The sequence below is a fragment of the Myxine glutinosa genome, chromosome 6 (assembly GCF_964187855.1).
Source record: "Myxine glutinosa chromosome 6, kmMyxGlut1.1, whole genome shotgun sequence".
Taxonomy (NCBI): Eukaryota; Metazoa; Chordata; class Myxini; order Myxiniformes; family Myxinidae; genus Myxine; species Myxine glutinosa.
The window spans coordinates 113048586-113071123 of record NC_136266.1 but is presented as its reverse complement, the minus strand read 5'-3'; positions in this window follow the sequence as shown (position 1 = coordinate 113071123).

Below are 22538 nucleotides of genomic sequence, written 5' to 3'. Positions count from 1 at the left end.
ATTACCCTTCAGAATTACCCTTTAGAATCACCCTTTAGTATTACCCTTTAGAATCACCCTTTAGTATTGCCCTTTAGAATTACCCATTAGAATTACACCTTCAGAATTACCCTTCAGAATTTCCCTTAAGAATCACCCATGAGAATTACCCTTTAGAATTACCCATTATAATTACCCATTATAATTACCCTTTAGAATTGCCCTTCAGAGTTACCCATTATAATTACCCATTATAATTACCCTTTAGAATTACCATTTATAATTACCCTTTAGAATTACCCTTTAGAAATACCCTTTAGAATTACCCTTTCGAATTATCCATTAGAATTACCCTTTAGAACCCTTTAGAATTAAGCTTTAGGATTACCCTTTAGAATTGACCTTTAGAATTACCTATTAGAACCCCTTAGAATTACCCTTCAGAATTACCCTTTAGAATTACCCATTAGAATTACCCTTTAATTAACCTTACGAAGAATTAACCTTTCGAATTAACCTTTCGAATTACCCTTTAGAATTACCCTTTAGAATTACCCTTTAGAATTACCCTTTAGAATTACCCATTAGAATTACCCTTTAGAATTACCCTTCAATTACCCTTTCGAAGAATTAATAATAGTAATAATAATAATAATACATTTATTTTGTATAGCGCTTTTTAAGAAACCCAAAGAAGCTTTGACATAGTACGTAAAACAAAGGCAAAAAAAAACAAAAATACATAATTAAATAACCAAACAGAAAGGAAGGAGAAGGAGAAGAGACGGTCAGTCGGAATTAACCTTTAGAATTAACCTTTAGAATTAACCTTGAGAATTACCCTTTCGAATGACCCTTTCGAATGACCCTTTAGAATGACCCTTTAGAATGATCCTTTAGAATTACCCTTTAGAATTACCCTTTAGAATTACCCATCAGAATTACCCTTTAGAATGACCCTTTAGAAACCCATTAGAATGACCCTTTCGAATTACCCTTTAGAATTAAACACGGTGGGTTAGAAAGGCTCTTCTTCTTAATTTTTGATGGACACGGATGGACAGATGGAAGGAAGGAAATGTATGACCAAATATTGAAGCAGCTTCACTGCTAAAAAGTTATCTCGCTCCTCTCTGGTCATGCGCGATCATCACAAATTCAGAGCCAAAGTACTGTATAACTACAGTTTTGTCTATTTATTCATGTTCCGATTTATGTTCAAAATATATAATTCAATCTAATTTAAATTGTTCCTCCAACATAAACTGACGTCTGTGGACAGGACAGATCGACAGAAGTGAAGCAATTGTGGACAGGAAAGTGTCAGATTCGGAATCCTCGTGGTCAAATTACCCAAAAAAGTGTCTTTGTACGTGATTCTAGGTGTTCTGGTTCAAAACTTAATTTTTCAAGATAGTGCCGGCGGTCATCTTGGATTCGGGCCTCTGGCGAAAAATGCCGGGATTTTTGGGAGGGACATAGAGGCTATTTTTGTTATAAAATGTCAATAGAAGTCAAATCAATCGTCAAACCTTACTAGCCAGAAAATGGTCACGGAATTGAAGTTTTGGACCTAACTATTGCCTTACCCAGCCGTTCGCTTCGCATGTGTGCTGCAGCAACCAAATTTAAGTAGGCCTATCTACTCACAAAGTGCAAGTACTTAGGTTTGGTAGACAGGGTGTAGCTTGGTATACTGAATATTCATGCAATGCAAGCAGCACAGTGCGAGCCCCATTCACTGATCGAGGATGTGACCTTATTGCTAACCCTCACTAACCCCATCCCTATCTATGCAATGTCGGTGCCTGCTTATTTGGTGTCACCACAGTAGCTGGTGCATTCGGTTATCAATGGCATGAAAGAGAAACCAGACTGCTTACCCTATGTTACATGTAATATAATACAAATTCAATGCAGTGCTGGGTACGAGAGTAAATGCAGGACGTCTTTCGACCATACTACACTTCATCCTTTGAATGATACGACTCTGTCTGCATTGACCATCAATAACATTCACAAACATCCACACCGATCACTCCAAATTACAGACCTTTAAAGTACACACCATCAGACTCGGTAGCATAATGATGGCAGAGTCCACTCTGAGTCTTCGGGGAGATCAGTGGTTCAAACCCCGGCCAAGTCATACCAAATACTTAAAAATGATACGTGCTGCTTCCTTGCTTGACGCTCAGCATTTAAAAGGATATAGCGCAGGGAAAAGGATGGGAAGGCAATAGAACACCACCCAGTAGAACCCTTGCCAATAAACTACTTCGGCAGCACCGACACCTTGTAAAAAGTATGCTCATCATCATCACATCATCATCATCAAAGTGCACACCAAACTAGATATCTGCGACCGCCTTGGGTAAGCCTCCCCTGACCGTTGGTGATCGCCCGCGACTTACCCTTGTACCGCGTTCCAATGATGGTCATATTTTTTCGGACCACCATATGACCTTGACCTTCAGCATTTAGGGATAGTGTGTCAATAAAGAAAATGTGTCCCCATCAACAATATATCCATAAAACTCAACATCATGGAAATCGGAGGGAAATTATTGAATTTATGATCAAAAAGGTGTTTTTTGTTAATTAGGTCATGAGTCGAAAGAAATAGGTCAAGGACACAAAACAAATATCAGGTGCACAACTTCAGTGCAGGTATATTGTTATGATGCAAAAACAACTTGGAAGGCCAAGCAGTCTTTTCAGTTTCTGCATTAGCAAAATTGATCGATGACAAACAAGTACAAAAAGTTTAAAAAAAAATTTTTTTTTTTTTTTTTTTGTATACAAGATCGAGGCTCGTGAAAGAGCTAACATTAATCACACAAAAAGACAAACCGACACACAAAACACAAAAAACAAGGGGAGCGGCAGACAAGATGGGGAGAGAGGGGGAAGGACACAAAAGAGAGGGGGAAGAGGGGGAAGGACACAAACACAACATTTGAGAGCAGGGACATCGGGAGGACTTGGGGGGAGGTGGGAGAGGATTAAAACATATGAACACTGCAAGGACTCTGGGGTGAATTACCGGGGGTAGAAAAGATCAAGGTTTTCGATGGGGGACGATAAGAGATGGTGGTGAACAGCTGTTTTAAAGACCTGGAGGGAGGAGTGGGATTGAAGGGAGTGGGGGAGTTTGTTCCAGAGGCGGGAGAAAAGGGGAATGAAAGAGTGAAGGTGAGCAGAGAGCCTAGACTTTGGCAGTTTAACCATAAGAGGGTTGCAGGCAGATCTTGTGCGACCTGAAGGAATATTGGGGGGACAGAGCACAGAGAGAGCTGGGGGAGCAAGGCCGGAGAGGAGTCGGTAGAAGACAGAAAGACCACCAACCTGCCTGCGGTGAGTGAGTGAAAGGCCCTCGGCGTTGACTACATCGCAGGAGATTCCAATGATTCTGAAAGCTTTGGCCTCAACAGCGTGAAGCCGAGCAAGGTGTGAGGCAGGAGCACCAGCCCAGAGGGGGGAACAGTATTCCATTGAGCTGCGGATGAAAGCCTTGTATGTGGTGAGGAGCTCAGGTGTGCCAAGGAAGGACTTCGCACGACGGAGGATGCCCAGTCGGCGACTGGCTTTGGACGCCAGCTTGGAAATGTGGTTTTCCCAAGAAAGATCATGGCAGATAGTGAGACCCAAAAGCTTGAGCGACAGAACTTCTTGGAGAGGATTGTTGAGAAAGTAGATGGGAGGGTTGTCCAGTCGGTCCTTTCGGAGAGACATTGTAAGAGTGTGAGATTTGTCAGGATTGAAAGACATGTTCCACTTGTTTGACCAGTCTGTGATTTTGTCCAGGTCTGCAGAGAGTGAGGAGGCTGCAGACTGCCGATCTGAGGGATGAGGAATGGAGCGACAGAGAGTAAAGTCGTCAGCAAAGAGATAGAGAGGATTTTCAAGAGAGTCAGAGAGATCATTGATGAAGACCAGAAAAAGCACAGGGCCCAGAACACTACCTTGGGGAACCCCAGCCTGAACAGGAAGAGGAGATGAGAGAAACCCATTCAGGGCCACACGTTGACTACGACCAGAGAGGAAGTCCGCCAGCCATGCGTGGAGATTTCCATGGATACCAAAGGAGGAGAGTTTGGAGAGCAGAGCAGGGTGCCAGACCGTATCGAAGGCATGTGAAATGTCAAGGGAGACAGCTCTAATTTCCTGTTTGGCGTTGAGGACCTCCATCCATTGTTGAGAAAGCAGAAGCAGCATGTCCAGAGTAGAGTGACCAGGTCTGAAACCAAATTGATGATCAGAGATCAAGCCATTGGAGAAGAGGAAAGATTTCATATCTGAAGCAATGATGGATTCCATGACTTTGCTGATAATTGGGAGAAGGCTGATTGGTCTGTAGTTGCTGGGATCTGTTTTTGCACCTTTTTTGTGCAAAGCGGTGATGTTGGCTGATTTCCAAGCAGATGGCAGATGACCTTGAGCAAAAGAGAGGGTGAAGAGAACAGAAAGAGGGAGTGAAAGAGCAGAAGAACATGATTTTAGGACCCGTGGGCTGATGCCGTCAGGACCAGTTGCAGAATCAGAGTCGAGGGTTGACAGAAACTTTTCCACCTTGTCAGGAGGAAAGGACACAGAGTCCAGGAGCAGCTGGGTATGACTGGGTACGGTGGGTACAGAGAGGGATGGGTTTGGGACACAAGATTTAGAGGCAAACACAGAGTTGAGGCATTCAGCTTTTTCACGTGCGGAGTCAGCCGTTAAGCCGTTTGAGGTGAGGGAGGGGATGGAGGGGGAACAAACACCAGAAACAGATTTGACGAGACGCCACCAGGATTTGGAAGAGGGAGACAGATAAGAGAGTTCGGTCTTGAGAATGGTGAGATATTGTTTCCTGGCTCTCCTGAGGGTGGACACACAGTTGTTTCGGGCTTTGTGAAAGGAAATGAGATTTCCTTCCGTTGGATTTGCTTTCCAGGAGACGAAAGCAAGTTGTTTCAGGGCAACAGCCTCACCACAAGATTCCGTGTACCATGGACAGGAGGAAGGGTATGACAACTGAAGACGAGATGGTATAAATCTGTGCATGAGAGAGAGCAATTTACTTTGAAAGAATTCCCAGGATGAGTTGATGTCAGAGGAGGTAGAGATGGGAGACCAGTCCAGATGATTGATGGCTGCTTGAAGACCGTGCCAGTTGGCCTGAGTGAAATGCCAGACTCGTCGACGCTGAGGGGGCTCTCTGAGAATGGTCAGAGAGATGTCCACTTTGACAAGCACATGATCAGATGAGCCGATTGGAGCAGAAGAAGAGCAGCAGACATTTTCAGGGAAGTTTGTCATAACCAAATCCAGAAGAGAAGATGCTCCGTTGACTGAGATCCGGGTCGGGAAATTGACAGATTGTGTCAGTCCCAGTGAGTCGCAGAAGTCCTTTGCTGAAGAGCCATGGCTGGTGAGAGAGGTACCCACACCCAGCCAACTGGCATGGTGACAATTGAAATCACCACATATGAGGAAGAGAGAGTTGGGATGGGTAGATAGAAGTTGGTCCATATTATCAGACAGTGAGATGTAGATGGAGTCATCGCTGATTGGTGGACGGTACAACACACATATGAACAAAAGGTGGGAGTGAAGGGGAAGCCGTAGCCAAAGGTATTCCTGGGGGTGAGGTGGAGAGAGGGCAGTGGAGGGCGAGTGAGGAAGAGAGTTTTTTATAAAGATAGCAACCCCACCTCCAGGACGAGGCTCAGGTCTATCATACCGGAGGAGGGAGTAACCTGGGAGAGATACCAAGGCATCAGAGACATCATGAAGGAGGAAAGTTTCTGTTAAGCAGATCACATCTTGTTTGTGAGAAGCAACCTGTATGGAGAGGTCAGTCAAGTTTGAGCGAAGGCCCCGGATGTTTGAGGTCCATACCGTTAATGAAGAGGAAGGGGGAGCATCGGGTCCAGAACAGGGGGGGGAGGGGTAGGGTAAGATGTGGAAGAGGAGGAAGAGGTAGGGAGAGCTGTTGAAGGTGTGTCAGAGATTTCAGAATAGCTTGGAGAAAGGGAAGAATGGGGCGGACAAAAGGTTTGATGGAGATTGGGTGAGGCACAGTGAGGTGTTATTTGAGGAGGGGGAAGAGCAAGGCAGAAGGTTTGGGGAGATGAAGGTGAAAGTTGGAAGGAGGAAGAAGCAGGGAGGATGCTTTGAGGAGGAGGGGTGAGAGGGGAGTCTAGGAGGGGAGGAGCGAGGGAGAGTCTCGGAGGGGAGGGGTGTGGGAGGGGTTTAGGAGGGAGGGGAGGGAAGGGGCAAGGGGGGAGATTTGAAAGGGATGGGTGATGGGGAGGATTTGGAGGGGAGGGGTGAGATTGGATTTTGAAAAGTGTACGATTCATGGGAAACGAACATTTTTTGCAAAATGAGTTTGAGACCTTCGAGTCAAAAATACGTTTGAGGACACTGGAGGAGGGATGGAGTTCTGGATAGTTTAGGGAATGTAGAAAGGAGGAACTGTAAGAGATGGTATTATATATATTTTTTGGAATGAATAGATTTGGTGAGCAAGACGAAAGCATCCTTTTGTAGGAAAAGAAGAAAATGGTGTTATAATATATGAGAGAAAATAGTTGTTCAGGGGAGAGATTATACATTTCTAACCGCGTGATCGCGAACGAAGAACGAACGAACAAAAAGAACAACAAATAAACGAATAAGGGTTTTTTTGGGGGTTTTTTTTTTGTTTGTTTTGTGAGTACAGATATTAAACAAGGAGGTACGGGGTGAACGACTGGTACGAAACAGAGAACGAAAATAATTTCAGCGCATTCGACGAATCGCTGAGAAAAAAACAAACCACAAGGTCGGAGACGGTATGGTAGTCTAAGCCTACGAGTACTAGGCCGCAGAATACTCGATACCATTAACCGACGATTGTGTATACATGTACGAAAAATTAGCACCGAAAATTTTCCAAAAGATACGCTATAGGTACACACACCGAAAGATAGATACAGTCTCGACAAAAACACAATTGAGAAATATCACTTAGCTTCGAAAGCGTGAGCGCATGGAGCAGCTTCGAAAAGGAATAATTAAAACAAAAGCCGCGTCGATGTTACACAATGCCTAGATGCAGCTGTGCCTATAACGTCGATGTTATAGGCACAGGACATTCCTATTAATTCGATTACTTGATGTTATTTTTGTGCAAAGTGAAAATATATCTCGGCAATTTCCCGTGTGTGGCGACGAATTTTTAATATATCTCGGCATTTTCCCGTCTGTTATTTCAGGCGGTGTATGACTGACCATGCCGCGATTTAAAAAATATATATCTCGGCAATTTCCCGTGTGTGGCGACACGTGAACGAAGCTATGCTCCTCTCTCCACATTATTGTGACGACGTATAAATTAAATATTTAATCGTGACGATTGTCATCAAATGGACGAATTTTTAATATATCTTGGCAATTTCCCGTCTGTTATTTCGGGCGGTGTATGACTGACCATGCCGCGATTTAAACAAAATATATATATCTCGGCATTTTCCCGTCTGTTATTTCAGGCGGTGTATGACTGACCATGCAGCGATTTAAACAAAATATATCTCAATGGACTTGAAGTTACAGGCCTTTGAGAATTCATTTCGTTCTATAAAGGGCAACTTTCATCGGATTTTCTTCCCGTTTTTTTTCAACCGAGTCTAAAACTATGTTAGCGACTGTGAAAAATGAAATGATATATCGAATTTGATTCGAAAGAAAACTGTGTGAGAGAGCAAGACACCACAGGCCTACAAAACAGGCCTCAAAGCTATGCGAGTTAATAAAATGGTGGATATTTGTTTATATGAAGCCTCTCCCACAATGGGTGGAGCTATGGTTCCCAGAATGGGTGGAGCTTTGAGGTTTTGTCTTCTCTGCAAGAACAAGAAGAAGAAGAAGAACAAGAAGAAGAAGAACAAGTACAACAGCAGAGGACACTATGAGCAGCGTCTGCGACGCGGCTAAAAATGTATGTTTTTTTCAGACTGCCATTTGACCTTGACCTTTAACTCAGAGGGGTAGGATGGGGATTAGGTTTAAATGTGAACAACTCTGGGCTATCTAGTGAGGGTAATTTCGTTTTAATCGGCTAAATTTCAGTTGAGCTATGATTAAAATTGTTGAAATGTCTATAATTAGGTCAAGGTCAAATAAATTATGTCAACCCAACATACTTTCTATTTTCATTATTGATGCAAAATGTCATTCTGAAAGTCCCTGCCTGTTCCGAAATGCAGTTCAGAAATGAATACAGCTCGGAGATTTGGAGTATTGGGAGTGCAGGAAGAACTCTTTTTTGTTTTTATGCCTCCGCCGACAAAGTCACCGGAGGCATTATGTTTTCGGGTTGTCTGTCCATCCGTCCGGGCTAAACCTCGTTTTTCTCAGCAACCATATATCCGATTGAGACGAAACTTTCAGGGTAGGAGTGACACCCATGCAGAATGTTTTTTATGATAATTGTGACGTCATATGTCACGTGGTATGGCAGCCATCTTGGATTAAAAGCAAATAATAATAAAATGATTTCTTGGAAACCACTGAATGGAAATTTTTTGAAACTTGGCACATTGTCAAGTACTCCAAATGGGGAACAAACGCATGATAATTATGACATCATAGGTGAAGTGGTATAGCAGCCAAAAATGTTTCAATCAAATTCCTTATCCTAAAAATCTTAAATTGCATGCACATGATATATGACCCATTTGTATTGAAATATTAAATTTATGACATCATAGGTCACATGGTTTAACAGCCATTTTGAATTGAAGGAAAATATTAAATAAATATATCTCTGAAACCTCTCACCCTATCGATGCAAAATTTTACAAATATCATCTAACAGTACTGTTGCATATAGTTTGAAAATGATGATGTCATAGGTCACGTGGTTTGGCAGCCATCTTGGATAGAAAAACGAACCTTATCCAATCAACACGAAACTTCACAAACGTGATCCACTACCCTTGCATATGCAGAGTGATGGCATCTACCCGATGTGGGACTATGCGGAGGCATATTGGCGACACAGTCGCATTGTTCTAGTTCCTTTCTAAATTGTGGTTTAGTGCTCTTGGGTGTCTCAGAAACTTGGTGGTATCATTAAAAATTGGCAGCTAATTGTAGAAACAAACCCTACAACAGCAATAAGCCTTTCCCTATCCTATTGGGGGAGGCTTAATTACAGTAAAGTAGAAATGACAATGTCTTTGAGGGCATAACCATGAAGGTGAGGATTCACCATAAGTGCACATCATTCGTGTAGAAGTTCCGAAGCGTCAAGATGCTCTTTCGTCATCTTGGCCCACCTAGCGTGACCTCACTCGATTTAGATTTGGCACTCGAGTGTTAGACTGCCATTGAAAAAAAGAGCAATCATTGTTGAAAAAAACAATGAAATGTGTGAAACAACCTCCAAAAAACTCTTATGGTCCTACTATAAAATAGTGGCACTCAAAACTTCCTGTTGACTCAGAAACATCTTATGTCTTTGAGCAAATTATATGTTCGTGCAAACGTGTATGTGGTGAAAGGTATAAAAATTGAAAGGTGAATCAGTGTCAATGAACAAGAAACAACAAGAAACAACAAGAACAAGAAACACCAAAAATCAACAAAATTGAAACGTGTCTACACATCGCCATTCTCCGTACGCATTTGATCTCTGTTTTAAACGAGTCTATTGGCATAATTTTTTGCATGTAAACAAGTCTTTTTCATTTTGATGTGTTGGAATCCATAAGCGCATCATCGGTATGCGTTTCTGGAACCCCAGGGTGGGGCTCGGTGTACAGTAACGTAGCATAAGCAGATGGATGTGGGTTTTCATTGACGTGAGTACAACTGAATAAACTATTGTGGAAGTGATATAGCTCCAACTTATGTTAACATAAAATTAAAGAGAATTGCATCTATCAAATGGCATCGCCACATTTTGGATCTATAAACATCATGAACCACATTATGATTCTTAATTATTATACCGTTTTAGTATTTGTGAGATCAATATGGCTGTTTTAAAATCTGAGGTTCGAATTTATTTGATTTCGAATGTATATGGTAACAGATTATTTAGTCTTGCTGTTTTGTAGGGAAGTGTAAATCATCAACATGCCCTGTTGCGAAGAGCAATCAAAATGGTGGAGAGATGTCCGAAGGTGAGATGTGAGCCTTCACTATGAGTGAGCGAGAAATGATAATCAGATATCAGAGGTTGGCACCTACTTATCTACCTTGGGTCCTTGTGTATCAGATGTTGGGGTGGCACCTCGATTAGGTCTCAACTACTCCCAGTCTCTGTCTGTATGTGTGTCTTACTATATATATTGTTACGGACGCGGTTTAGATGTTATTTTGACCGAGCGGTTGGTATGACCGCGACCGAACAGTTATTCCCCGACTAGACCCCAATTCCACCCAGACGTTGACCAAATCGCGCTATGCTAAATCAATGATGGAAAGGACACAACGACTGGGATAGATGAAACGACGCAAGGGTACAGTTCTCAAGACCTCCGGAGGAGGGTATAATTACAGTGGTGGAGAAAAGGGGGTAGATTACACGGTAGTGAGGTAAAGACACAGAAGAGATAGGCACTTAATTACAGTCTTATCTTATCCCAGACAGACCACAGACAAACGGAACAAGGCTGACTTACACAGGGATTGATGGCAGGAAGGGACAGGTAGTCGATAGCACAAGGTGCACCTTGGCTCGGGGACAGGATAAAGCACGGTCCAGTCCAGAGGATGCGGGGAGGCCTCACAGCGCTCGGAGGGTACGTCTTGCTTGCTCCAAGCTCAGCGCGCATCTGACGTCACCTCCCTCTTCCTGCGCATGCTCAGCGGGGAGTGACACGCCCTCGGCTGGTTGGCTCCGCCCCCCTGGGGCCGGTCCGCCACTTCCATTGGGTGCGGGGGTTACCGGGCTCCGCCCTTGACGAGGAGCTGACAGGGAGCCCCTATTTGGTAACCCCGTCGAGCACATGTTCGATGGCGGCTCGTTGGGAAGGCCTCATGCCCTCCCAACACCCCCTACCAACCAAGCCGGAGTGAGGACGCGCACTCCTGTGCACGCCGCCGCCGTTGCTGTTGTTGTTGTTGTTGTTGTTGCTGAACCGTGAGGAAGAGCTGCGGGGAGGTATTGGGAGGTCCTAAACTTCCTAATGGTGCCATACAATCACATTCTGGTGCAACGAAGGGTCAGAATTAATGGAAACGAGTCCTTAACTGACATAGACTAAGAATAACTAGCAAGATGTCCTATAGTTGTCTTACATGAGATGCGGTGAACCTGGGCACGACATTTAATGGGGGAAATAGGGGGAGGTCGGGTCTACAGAGTGTTGTTTACAGAAAATGGGACTAGGGAATGGGGGATTGGGGATAGTTGGGAAGTATTGAGGAAATAGGGGAATATTTACAAGCGGATATGGATGGATGTAAATCCCATATCCGCAACACTGCACCCTTCTCTACCTCGGGGCGTCCCGACCCGATAAATTTTTACCTACTTTAGTGTGGCACTCAGATGTAGTTCCCTCTACTATTAACTCAACCCTGAGTGCGACAGTTTTACAGATATTCACAAATGAGTAAATATGTCCCCCTGCGACGTTGCACCCTTCTCCTAACAGAAATACACCCACAGGATAACCGAATCGCGGAATGGTCTTCAAACTATACATTGACGGTGGGGAGCATTATTTACTTTATTTACAAAACTAACCCAGGACCTGCGATTGTTCTTTCTGGGGGGGAGACAGTCTGCTCTGCATCAATGCACCATGAAAGCACCCAAAACGCACCAATACACCCTCAGGCACCAATCGGTGCCCAGTCATCATAGTTCGTCAATGTTCAACAATAAAAATAAACCAACAACCCCTAACCCTGCAGGTGGTCTCTTGCTCTTCGGCTCCCTCTGCTGGCTATTTACTTTCTTCCAGATGTTGTCATTTCCTTTCATTTTCTTACTGGCGGCCTATTTGAGCATAAAATGAAATGCACCCAACGTGTCCATTTTTATTTATTTATGGCCCACAGGGTCGACTAGTGTGGTTCACCTGTGGGGCATCGGTGCCCTGTGGCCAAGGTCCGCCAGCAAGATTTCGGGCCCTCATGGCCGGTTCCAGCAGAGGGGCCATGCCCCAACCCATGGGGTCCATCAGTGGGGCTCGGCCACAGACATGTGGTCCATAATGTGGTGCATCGATGCAGACAGCTGGTTCTGGGAGTTCCGGGCGCTCAATGGCCGACTCACGCATGCTCCCCTCGGCGCCCAATGGCGCACAGGTCATGTGGGAGACAAAAGGGGGACAAGACAAATGAGCGAGGGGTAAGGTCACAAGGGTACACGTCAATAAGGCAATGCAAGGCGAAATGCGTACGGAGAGCGAAATGAGAAAGCTCGTCCCTACCGTACGTCACCCCCCCTGTCACCTACACTACCCTTGCCCTTACCCCATATTTACAAAATCTACACATTTACAAATTCGTCGCGACTGTCACGTCTTCCCCACATTTCCCTTACACCAAATTCGTCACCACAATCCCTCTAGCCAAAATTTGCCATCACCCAATTCGTCATCAATCCTCATAAGGAGGAAGAGATGGAACATCAAGCACAATGTCACACCCACGTCATGATGCGTCTCACATTCCAAACATCTGCACAATAAAATAACAAAACATGGCATGGTGTGGAGGTACGTCATCTCAGGGGAGTGCATGTAGATGGTGCGAGGAGACTTCAATCCTAACTATCTATCTATAATTCCAGTAATCTCTGTACGTTTGTACGTTTGTCTGTGACCGCTGTTTCTCGACAACCACGGGTCCGATATACTTTTAACTTGCCAGGTATATTGCTGGGGACCCGAGGATGTGCCTTTTCAAGGTTTCATATTAATCGGACAATTACTTACCGAGCTATGTCCAAAAAACGATTCAACCAATCAGAGAGCAGCGAACTATCGCGTGTGCCGAACGTGGCGGACACACTCTGCCTCGGATGGCACATTTGAGAGCGTATTCATTTATTTCACGTTTGCAAACTATGTTGGCGTTAAACTATGTTTTAAAACTAATAAAAACGAATTTGCGATTCATTCGCTTTCCTGCGCGTTTGTGCACGCGATGGCGATTTCTTTACCAAACTCCGGAAGCCGTTCGCTTTGGACCAAACCATTGCATGTAAATAGAGGGGGGGGATTGTCACCGGACTCGCAAGCCGTTCGCTTTGGACCAAACCATTTCATGTAAATAGAGGGGGGGGATATAATTTTAGATATAGATATAGTACGGGCAATGCCCTAGTCCTCTAAATGACATTAACACACTATACACTACCCGGGGTCTCTCCCTGCCAATCCATTGGCCAACTTACACTCTGGGTTCTAAAAACCAATTCCCATTGACCAAACTGTGGTGCTTCTCAATTTGGGGTCTCACTCCCCCGATTCATCTCCCGGTGCCCTAGCACAATTTCTGGGCTGTGACGTGTAGCTCTCCCAGCAGGTCTACCCACCTGCACACCTCCACCACTGCAGTTGCCACCCGAGCTTACCTAGCTCCTTAACCTAACCTATCTACTGGAGAAGGCCCCTCCTGGCTCTGTCACCCCTTGGTGCCCTCTGGCACTGGGCTACCCGGGTCCGTCCTCCGGATCCTCGGGCCCCATCCACAACTACCGCCTCCCAGAGCCCACCTGCGGCCTCACCTGGCCGACATCCTCACAGTGGTGGAGTGCCCAAACCAACTACACACACTAACAGGCTACATGCCCAGCCATTTCCACAACAATAATGCACCCATCCAAATACCATTCTGTCACCCGCACCACAGATGCCAATATCCAACCACAATTTACCTATACCCTCTACCTAACACGTACACTACCCGCCCCGGGTATTCGTGATGGGGGTCCACTCTTCCCCCATTCACACCTTCGCACCACCCACTCCACTCCATCGTTTCCACCATACTCACTCCACGACCATCCATTCCAATACTCCACTTATTCCACACTCCATGTCCTCCACACAACCATTTATTCCATTCACCTGTTGGTGCACACCTGTGCACTCACACCTGGTGCCACCTGCACCCTTCTCTCCCCCAAGCGCATTCGTGCTGATCCACAACACTCACTACTCCCTCACTGCTCCACACACCTGTCCAGTTCTCACACAGCATCATCTCATCTAACTACTCCCCTCTGAAACTTGCGCTTCCCAGTCGTCCCTTTAAACTATTGCGCTCCCTCGTCATTATCATCCATACTAATCTACCTGCGTCCCCTCTACAGGTATCCTTGTCACTAACTTTCACTCACTCACCGCAGGCAGGTAGGTGGTCTTTCTGTCTTCTACCGACTCCTCTCCGGCCTTGCACCCCCAGCTCTCTCTGTGCTCTGTCCCCCAAATATTCCTACAGGTCGCACAAGATCTGCCAGCAACCCTCTGATGGTTAAACTGCCGAAATCTCGGCTCTCCGCTCACCTTCACTCTTTCATTCCTCTTTTCTCCCGCCTCTGGAACAAACTCCCTCACTCCCTTCAATCCCACTCCTCCCTCCAGGTCTTTAAACAGCTGTTCACCACCATCTCTTATCTTCCCCCATCCAAAACCTTGATCTTTTCTACCCCCGCTAATTCACCCCAGATCCACCTTGTTTGAAATTCCAACTTCTTTCCTGGAAGTCCTGGCAGTGTCCATATGTTTTATACCTCTCCCACTGCCCCCTTCCCACGCCCCCCCCCCCAAAGCCCTCGCCCTCTCTCAGATCTCTCGATGTCTCCATGTCTCTCGGTCCCTGCTCTCAAATGTTGTGTTTGTGTCCTTCCCCCTCTCTCCCCATCTTGTCTACCGCTCCCTATGTTATATGTTTTATGTGTCGGTTTGTCTTTCTGTGTGTTCATGTGATTAATGTTCGCTCTTTCACGAGCCTCGATATTGTATACAAAAAAAAAAAAAAAAAAAAAAAAAAAAAAAACTAACCTTAACGTTACCTAATGTCATCTTCGCTAGATCCCTACACACAATATCCTAACCCACCCGGGCTAGTTTTCACTGCCATACACCCCATAATCTATAGCGCATTTGCCCCCCCTCGCCGTGAGGGATGGTGGATTGCCCATCCCACCACATCGGGGAGGTCCCACTATCAATTTTGCTCGTCCAAATTCCAACCAATTCAAAAAATTTCCATTTACTGCCAATTCTACCCACTATTATAAATTTCGTATCAAATCACTACCATCATCATCACAGTCCACTATATCCTAGCCTCGGTGCGTCATGACATCATTAAACTCGGTTCGTAAAGCCGAGCAATGAATTCGGGTGATTTGGTCGCCTGCAGGTTGAATCCGTCCGGCTTTCGGTTCAAGGGAGGTGGTTTGGTTGGGCCGAGGTTTCACGCACCATCTCGGCGCGGCACCTTGCGGTCCCGGGCCCGATGGCTCAATCTCCCCCGGTCGGAACCCCGTCCCCGCGAGGGGGCACCGTTCCGCTTCCTCCCACTCGCCCTTGAACCGTACCGGTCGCCTCGCCCGCCAAGGCCCGGACTCGACCGTGCAGGGCGGGGCCAAGCCCGAATCGGCAACGACGCTTCGAAGAGAAACGACGCAGCTTCAATCCGCGCCGGGCCCTGCATCCAATAAAGCACGCCGCGCCCCGAGTGCTCACATCGGCTATCCGTCGCCCTAACCGCTAACCCGGTTACCGTCGATGCTTCACCTGCATGCTCACACGCATACGCTACCCCTTTTACCCTCACAAAACCCGGCGTTCCAACGCTGTCCGTACATTCCACCAACGCTCTCCCTGTTACACACCACACCTCTCGCACACACTCTTGCGCACACTTTGGTCCACACCTCTCCTCCGTTACGTCCTCCGTAACACTCACCATGGGCGTGCACTCTTGCATGCACCCACTAACGCGCTCACATGGGCTCTCCCACACCCGCGCTACCACTAACTCAGGTGTGCTTCCTCGCACACCCTCGACCATTCCAAGCGTGCATTCTCGCACCCGCTCCACCACCAACTCACTCCTCGTGTCACACTCCGTACACCCCGACGTGCATTCTCACTCGCACTCAGTTTCACTCCCACACTTTATAACACACCCACTCGCCGACGCACACTTTTTCCTCCCACGCGTGCCATTTCCACTCACACGGGACCCTTCACCAACGCCCGGATGCTTCCTCGATCCCAAGCGCGCGAAAATTCTTTTGTCGTTAAACATCCTCTTACAAAATCTACCCGCACAATATACAGCACGACTCACCTGGGTGATCCTTTTCTCCACGCGCACCTGCAAACTTCCATTCGGGTTAAGCACAGCATCATGATGTGAGCAGGGACTTTGCACATATTCCATCTTTTCCTCCCGCCGCGAGTGGTTTTCTAAGTCCCCGGTCTCTTCAATTTCAATGCCCACTTCCACTTTTTCTTTACTCACCTCGACGACCGTTGGCTTTAATAAAATTCCCTCTACCTCATCGGTCGCCGGCTTTTCCAAACCCCGTGTCGCGATTTCTACCCCGGTCCGGTTACCCGTGCTTTCCTCCACTTCGCTCAACCAGCGCTTCTCGACCCGCGTTACCTCCTCGTGCACCCCTGGGACCCCTTTGCCCACCATGCGATCCATGGTCTCCCCATATTTTTGCATGCGGTCACCCATTCTGTTGGTTATTGCTTCAATTTGGTTTCCCAATCCGTTCGTTATTGCTTCCATTTTATTACTCAATTTCTCCCCCTCTATTCTCAGCATCTCGGTGAATTGCGCCATGAAGTCCCCCACATCAAAGCCCGCTGCTACGGTCACGGGCGCGGCAAAATTTGGTGCCGCTGTAACCACGTGCGCGAGAGCGCCATTTTGTGCACCTGATACCCCCTTAACCACACCTTCTTTACTCTCCTCCACCATTTTCCCCACTTCTTCCCTGGGGTCCTGGGTCGATTCTACCCCACTCTCCTCTACCGGAACCCAGCCGTCTTGATCTGCCATAGCGCGACTTTCAAAATTCGGGTTTTTTTGTAAAACAAAATCAAATTTCGGTACTGAAGGAGCTGGGGCTCCCACGTCGATCGGAAGAATGGACGCGACAAAAAAGCTGGATTTCATCCGAGTTGCTTTATTCAAACCAAACACTCAGGCACTCTGAAAAGCCCGTTTATCGGGCAGCAATATATATACATATTATCCCGGAGCGTTTGCCCAGGAAAGGCGAGAAGGGGCGTGGCCCAGCGTCCTGGCTGCGGCCTGGCAAGTTGAGGGCGAGCCTGCCCGGGCATGCCCGGGCATGCCCGGGCGTCCCGACCGAGGCCTGGCAAGTTGAGCGCGGGCCTGCCCGGGCGTCCTGGACGAGCCCGGCATGGTGATCGCTCCGCGTCCTTGATAGGTGCAAGGCGATTGTGAAAACCCAGCGGTAGCCGCTACACACGTCCCCCCAGAATCGACTTGCACCGGCAGGGTCAATTTGAGGGGGGTCCTGATGACCCGGCCGAAGCGACCCCTGGCGGGTTGTGGGAGGGGGTCCGGTGTGGTGGTGGGCAGTCGAGTGGGGGGCACCGTGGACGGGGGGCGGCCTTGCCGCGGCGGAAGGGCCACCCGTGGTGGGTGGTCGACGTCCACGTGCGCCGGCTTGAGGCGGTCCACCGCAATCCGGTCCGACCTGCCGCCGATGTCGATGACGAACGACTTGTCGTCCCGTCGCAGCACCCGGAAGGGCCCGTCGTACGGCGGCCGGATTGGCCCCCGATGTGTGTCGTGACGCACAAAAACATACTCCGCTGTGCAAAGTGCTGGGGGGACGTAGGACTGGGGGTCACCGTGGTGGGATGTTGGCATGGGGGCAAACCGTCGGGCGGCCTCCTGGAGGTCTGAGCGCTGGTGAGCTGCGGACCAGGGACTGGTAGCATCGGGCACGAATTCGCCCGGGACGCGTAGCGCCTGGCCATAGACAATCTCGGCGGTGGATGCCTGGAGGTCCTCCTTGGGGGCCGTGCGGAGGCCCAAAAGGACCCACGGCAGCCGGTCGGCCCAACCGCCGTCTTGAAGGCCGGCCATGAGCGCGGCCTTCATGGAGCGGTGGAATCGCTCGCACAACCCGTTTGCTTGGGGGTGGTAGGCCGTAGTACGTTGGAGCTTGACCCCCAGGTTGCGGGCGACCGCGCCCCACAGCTCGGAGGTGAACTGTGGGCCGCGGTCTGACGAGATGTCCGCCGGTGTGCCAAAGCGGGCGACCCAGGTGGCGATGAAAGCCTGTGCCACGTCGGCGGTGGTGGTGGAGACGAGGGGAACGGCCTCCGGCCACCTGGTGGTCCTGTCCACCATGGTGAGCAGGTGTGTGAACCCCCGTGACGGGGGGAGGGGGCCCACCAGATCCACGTTGACGTGGTCGAAACGTCGTTCGGGCACGGTGAAAGGTGCCAGCGGGGCCTGGGTGTGTCGGTGGACCTTGGCCCATTGGCAGGCCGTGCAGGTGCTGGTCCAATCGCGGACGTCCTGACGAAGGCCGTGCCAGACGAATCGCGCCGACACCAGCTTCTGGGAAGCTTTCCGGCCCGGGTGGGAAAGGCCGTGGAGGGAGGCGAAGATGCGGCGTTGCCAGGTGACGGGCACGATGGGGCGAGGCTGGCCTTGGGAGACGTCGCAGAGCAGGACAGTGTCCGCGAAGGGGATGTCGGCCAGGCGGAGGCCCGTGTCCGCCGCCCGGAGGGCTTGCACCGTGGTGTCGGTGGTTTGGTCCGCCGCCATAAGCGCAAAGTCCACGCCCAGGTGGACCGCGTTCGCGCTGGCCCGGGAAAGACAGTCGGCCACGGCGTTGTTTTTGCCGGCGACGTGCCGGATGTCCGTGGTAAACTCCGACACGGCGGAGAGGTGGCGCTGTTGGCGGGCCGACCACGGCTCCGTGACCTTGGCCATGGCGTAAACCAACGGCTTGTGGTCGACGAACGCCGTGAAAGGTCGGCCCTCCAGGAGGTGGCGGAAATGGCGGACGGCCAGGTGTAGACCGAGGAGCTCCAGGTCAAACGTGCTGTATTTGAGCTCGTTCGGCCGGAGCTGCCGGCTGAAAAAAGCGAGTGGCTGCCAAATCCCGTTCACCCATTGCTCATGTACGGCGCCCACCGCGTAGTCGGAGGCATCCGTGGTGAGGGCGATGGGAGCGTTGAGCACCGGGTGAGCGAGCAGTGTTGCGTCGGCGAGGGCCCGCTTTGAGCTTTGGAAGGCCGCATCCATTGCTGCGGACCAGGCGATGTCGTGCTTGGCCGGCTTGCCCCGGAGGGCTTCGTAGAGGGGCCGCATGAGTTGAGCAGCACGGGGCACGAAGCGGTGATAAAAATTCACCATTCCCAGGAATTCCTGCAGGGCCTTTATGGTGTGGGGATGAGGGAACGTGGTGATGGCCTCGACCTTGGTTGGCAGCGGCACGGCCCCGTTCTTGGTGATGTGGTGGCCCAAAAAATCAACGGCCGTCGTGCCGAAGTGGCATTTGGCCGGGTTGACGATGAGGCCGTGCTCGCTGAGGCGCCCGAACAGTGTTCGGAGGTGGAGGAGGTGCTCGGCCCGGGACGTGCTGGCGACGAGGATGTCGTCCAGGTAAACGAAAAGGAACGGCAGGTCACGCAGCACGCCGTCCATCAAGCGCTGGAACGCCTGAGCCGCATTCTTGAGACCAAACGGCATCCGCAAGAATTCGAATAAGCCGAACGGCGTGATGACTGCCGTTTTAGGGATGTCGGCCGCCCTGACAGGTACTTGGTGATATCCCCTTATGAGATCAATTTTCGAAAAAATGACCCGTCCCGCCAGACGGGCGGAGAAGTCTTGGATATGCGGGATCGGGTACCTGTCGGGGGTGGTAGCGTCAATGAGACGGCGGTAGTCGCCACACGGGCGCCATCCACCCCCCGGCTTTGGCACGATGTGCAGTGGCGAGGCCCACGCGCTATCGGAGCGCCGCACGATGCCGAGGTGCTCCAACGCGTCGAATTTGGCCTTCGCCACGGCGAGCTTGGCTGGGTCGAGGCGGCGGGCCCTGGCGTAGACCGGCGGGCCCGTGGTTGGTATGTGGTGCTCGATCCCATGCCGTACTGCGACGGCCGAAAACGTCGGCCGCGTGAGGGCCGGGAACTCCGTGAGCAGGCGAGCAAACTCGTTCGCCGCCAGGACGGCGCATGCCAGCTCGGTCGGCGCGGAGCTGCTCAATGTGCATACCAGGGAGCTGAAGGTTTTGGCGTTGATTAAACGACGCCGTTGGACGTCCACCAGCAGTCCGTGTGCACAGAGGAAGTCGGCGCCTAGCAGAGCCATGGGCACGTTTGCGGTTACAAACGTCCAAGCAAAGCGTTGGCCGCCGAAGCAGAGGGTGACGTTGCGCGGGCCGAAGGTGCGGATGGTCGATCCGTTGGCCGCAACCAAGGAGGGGCCGCAAACCGCGGATTGCCTGTCCTGGTCAGAGGCGGGTATGACGCTCAGTTGGGCGCCGGTGTCGCACAGGAAGCGCCGTCCGGACGCTTTATCCGTGATGAACAGTAAGTTGCCCGTGTGGCCGGCGCTCATGGCTGGTAATGAAAGCTGGCCCGGCCGTTTCCCGGCCTGCCGAAGGTGCACGGGGGTCGGCATGTCCGGGCCTTCTGTCCGAACCTGGCATGATAGTAACACCACGCTTGGTCAGGTGGAGGCCCCGGTCGTCGTGCTGGAGGTGGTCGGCTCGGTGTAGCGGCCGCCAATTGCGTCGGCAGTTCGGTCGTCGACCGTGCCGGGTGCTCGGGCGCCATGGGTGTTGCGTCGGACGGCGGTGGGTCCCATGTCGCCGCTGCGATGCGCTGACCTGCGGTGGAGATCTTGTCGGCTTCTCTGGCAAGGGCCCGGGGATCTGTGATTGTCGTGCTTGCCAGGGCGAGGCGTACCGGGTTAGGCAGCTGACGGAGGAACAGCTCCCGGAACAGGAATGCCGGAGAGTGCTCGCCGAGCAGTGAAAGCATGTAGTCCATTCGCTCGGAAGGGCACGTGTCGCCGAGCTCGGGCAGGTCGAGCAGGCGCCGTGCGCGTTCCGCCGATGGGAGGGCGAAAGCGTCGAGGAGAAGCTTCTTAATCGCGCCGTATTTGTCAGCGGCTGGCGGGCTCTCGAGGAGGCTCAGGGCGCGGGCCGCTGTGGCCGAACCGAGCGCTGCTACCACATGGTGGAAGCGGGTGTCGTCGGCCGTGATGCCTCGCAGGGCGAACAGGGAATCCGCCTGTGCGAACCAAACCGCCGCGTGAGCCTCCCAGAAGGTAGGCAGTTTAAGGGCGACTGCCGTGTCCATGTCGGTAGGTCACCAATGAAGGAGCTGTGGCTCCCACGTCGATCGGAAGAATGGACGCGACAAAAAAGCTGGAATTCATCCGAGTTGCTTTATTCAAACCAAACACTCAGGCACTCTGAAAAGCCTGTTTATCGGGCAGCAATATATATACATATTATCCCGGAGCGTTTGCCCAGGAAAGGCGAGAGGGGGCGTGGCCCAGCGTCCTGGCTGCGGCCTGGCAAGTTGAGGGCGAGCCTGCCCGGGCGTCCTGGACGAGCCCGACATAGTGATCGCTCCGCGTCCTTGATAGGTGCAAGGCGATTGTGAAAACCCAGCGGTAGCCGCTACAGTACTTTATAATTTTGACCAAATTTTTTCCTTGATGTTTTAAAAAAATTTGGTTCGGGCCTCGAATCCCACTCCTCGACACCAATTGTTATGGACGCGGTTTAGATGTTATTTTGACCGAGCGGTTGGTATGACCGCGACCGAACAGTTATTCCCCGACTAGACCCCGATTCCACCCAGACCTTGACCAAATCGCCCTATGCTAAATCAATGATGGAAAGGACACAACGACTGGGATAGATGAAACGACGCAAGGGTACAGTTCTCAAGACCTCCGGAGGCGGGTATAATTACAGTGGTGGAGAAAAGGGGGTAGATTACACGGTAGTGAGGTAAAGACACAGAAGAGATAGGCACTTAATTACAGTCTTATCTTATCCCACACAGACCACAGACAAACGGAACAAGGCTGACTTACACAGGGATTGATGGCAGGAAGGGACAGGTAGTCGATAGCACAAGGTGCACCTTGGCTCGGGGACAGGATAAAGCACGGTCCAGTCCAGAGGATGCGGGGAGGCCTCACAGCGCTCGGAGGGGACGTCTTGCTTGCTCCAAGCTCAGCGCGCATCTGACGTCACCTCCCTCTTCCTGCGCATGCTCAGCGGGGAGTGACACGCCCTCGGCTGGTTGGCTCCGCCCCCCTGGGGCCGGTCCGCCGCTTCCATTGGGTACGGGGGTTACCGGGCTCCGCCCTTGACGAGGAGCTGACAGGGAGCCCCTATTTGGTAACCCCGTCGAGCACATGTTCGATGGCGGGTCGTTGGGAAGGCCTCATGCCCTCCCAATACCCCCCTACCAACCAAGCCGGAGTGAGGACGCGCACTCCCTGTGCACACCGCCGCCGTTGCTGTTGTTGTTGTTGTTGTTGCTGAACCGTGAGGAAGAGCTGCGGGGAGGTAT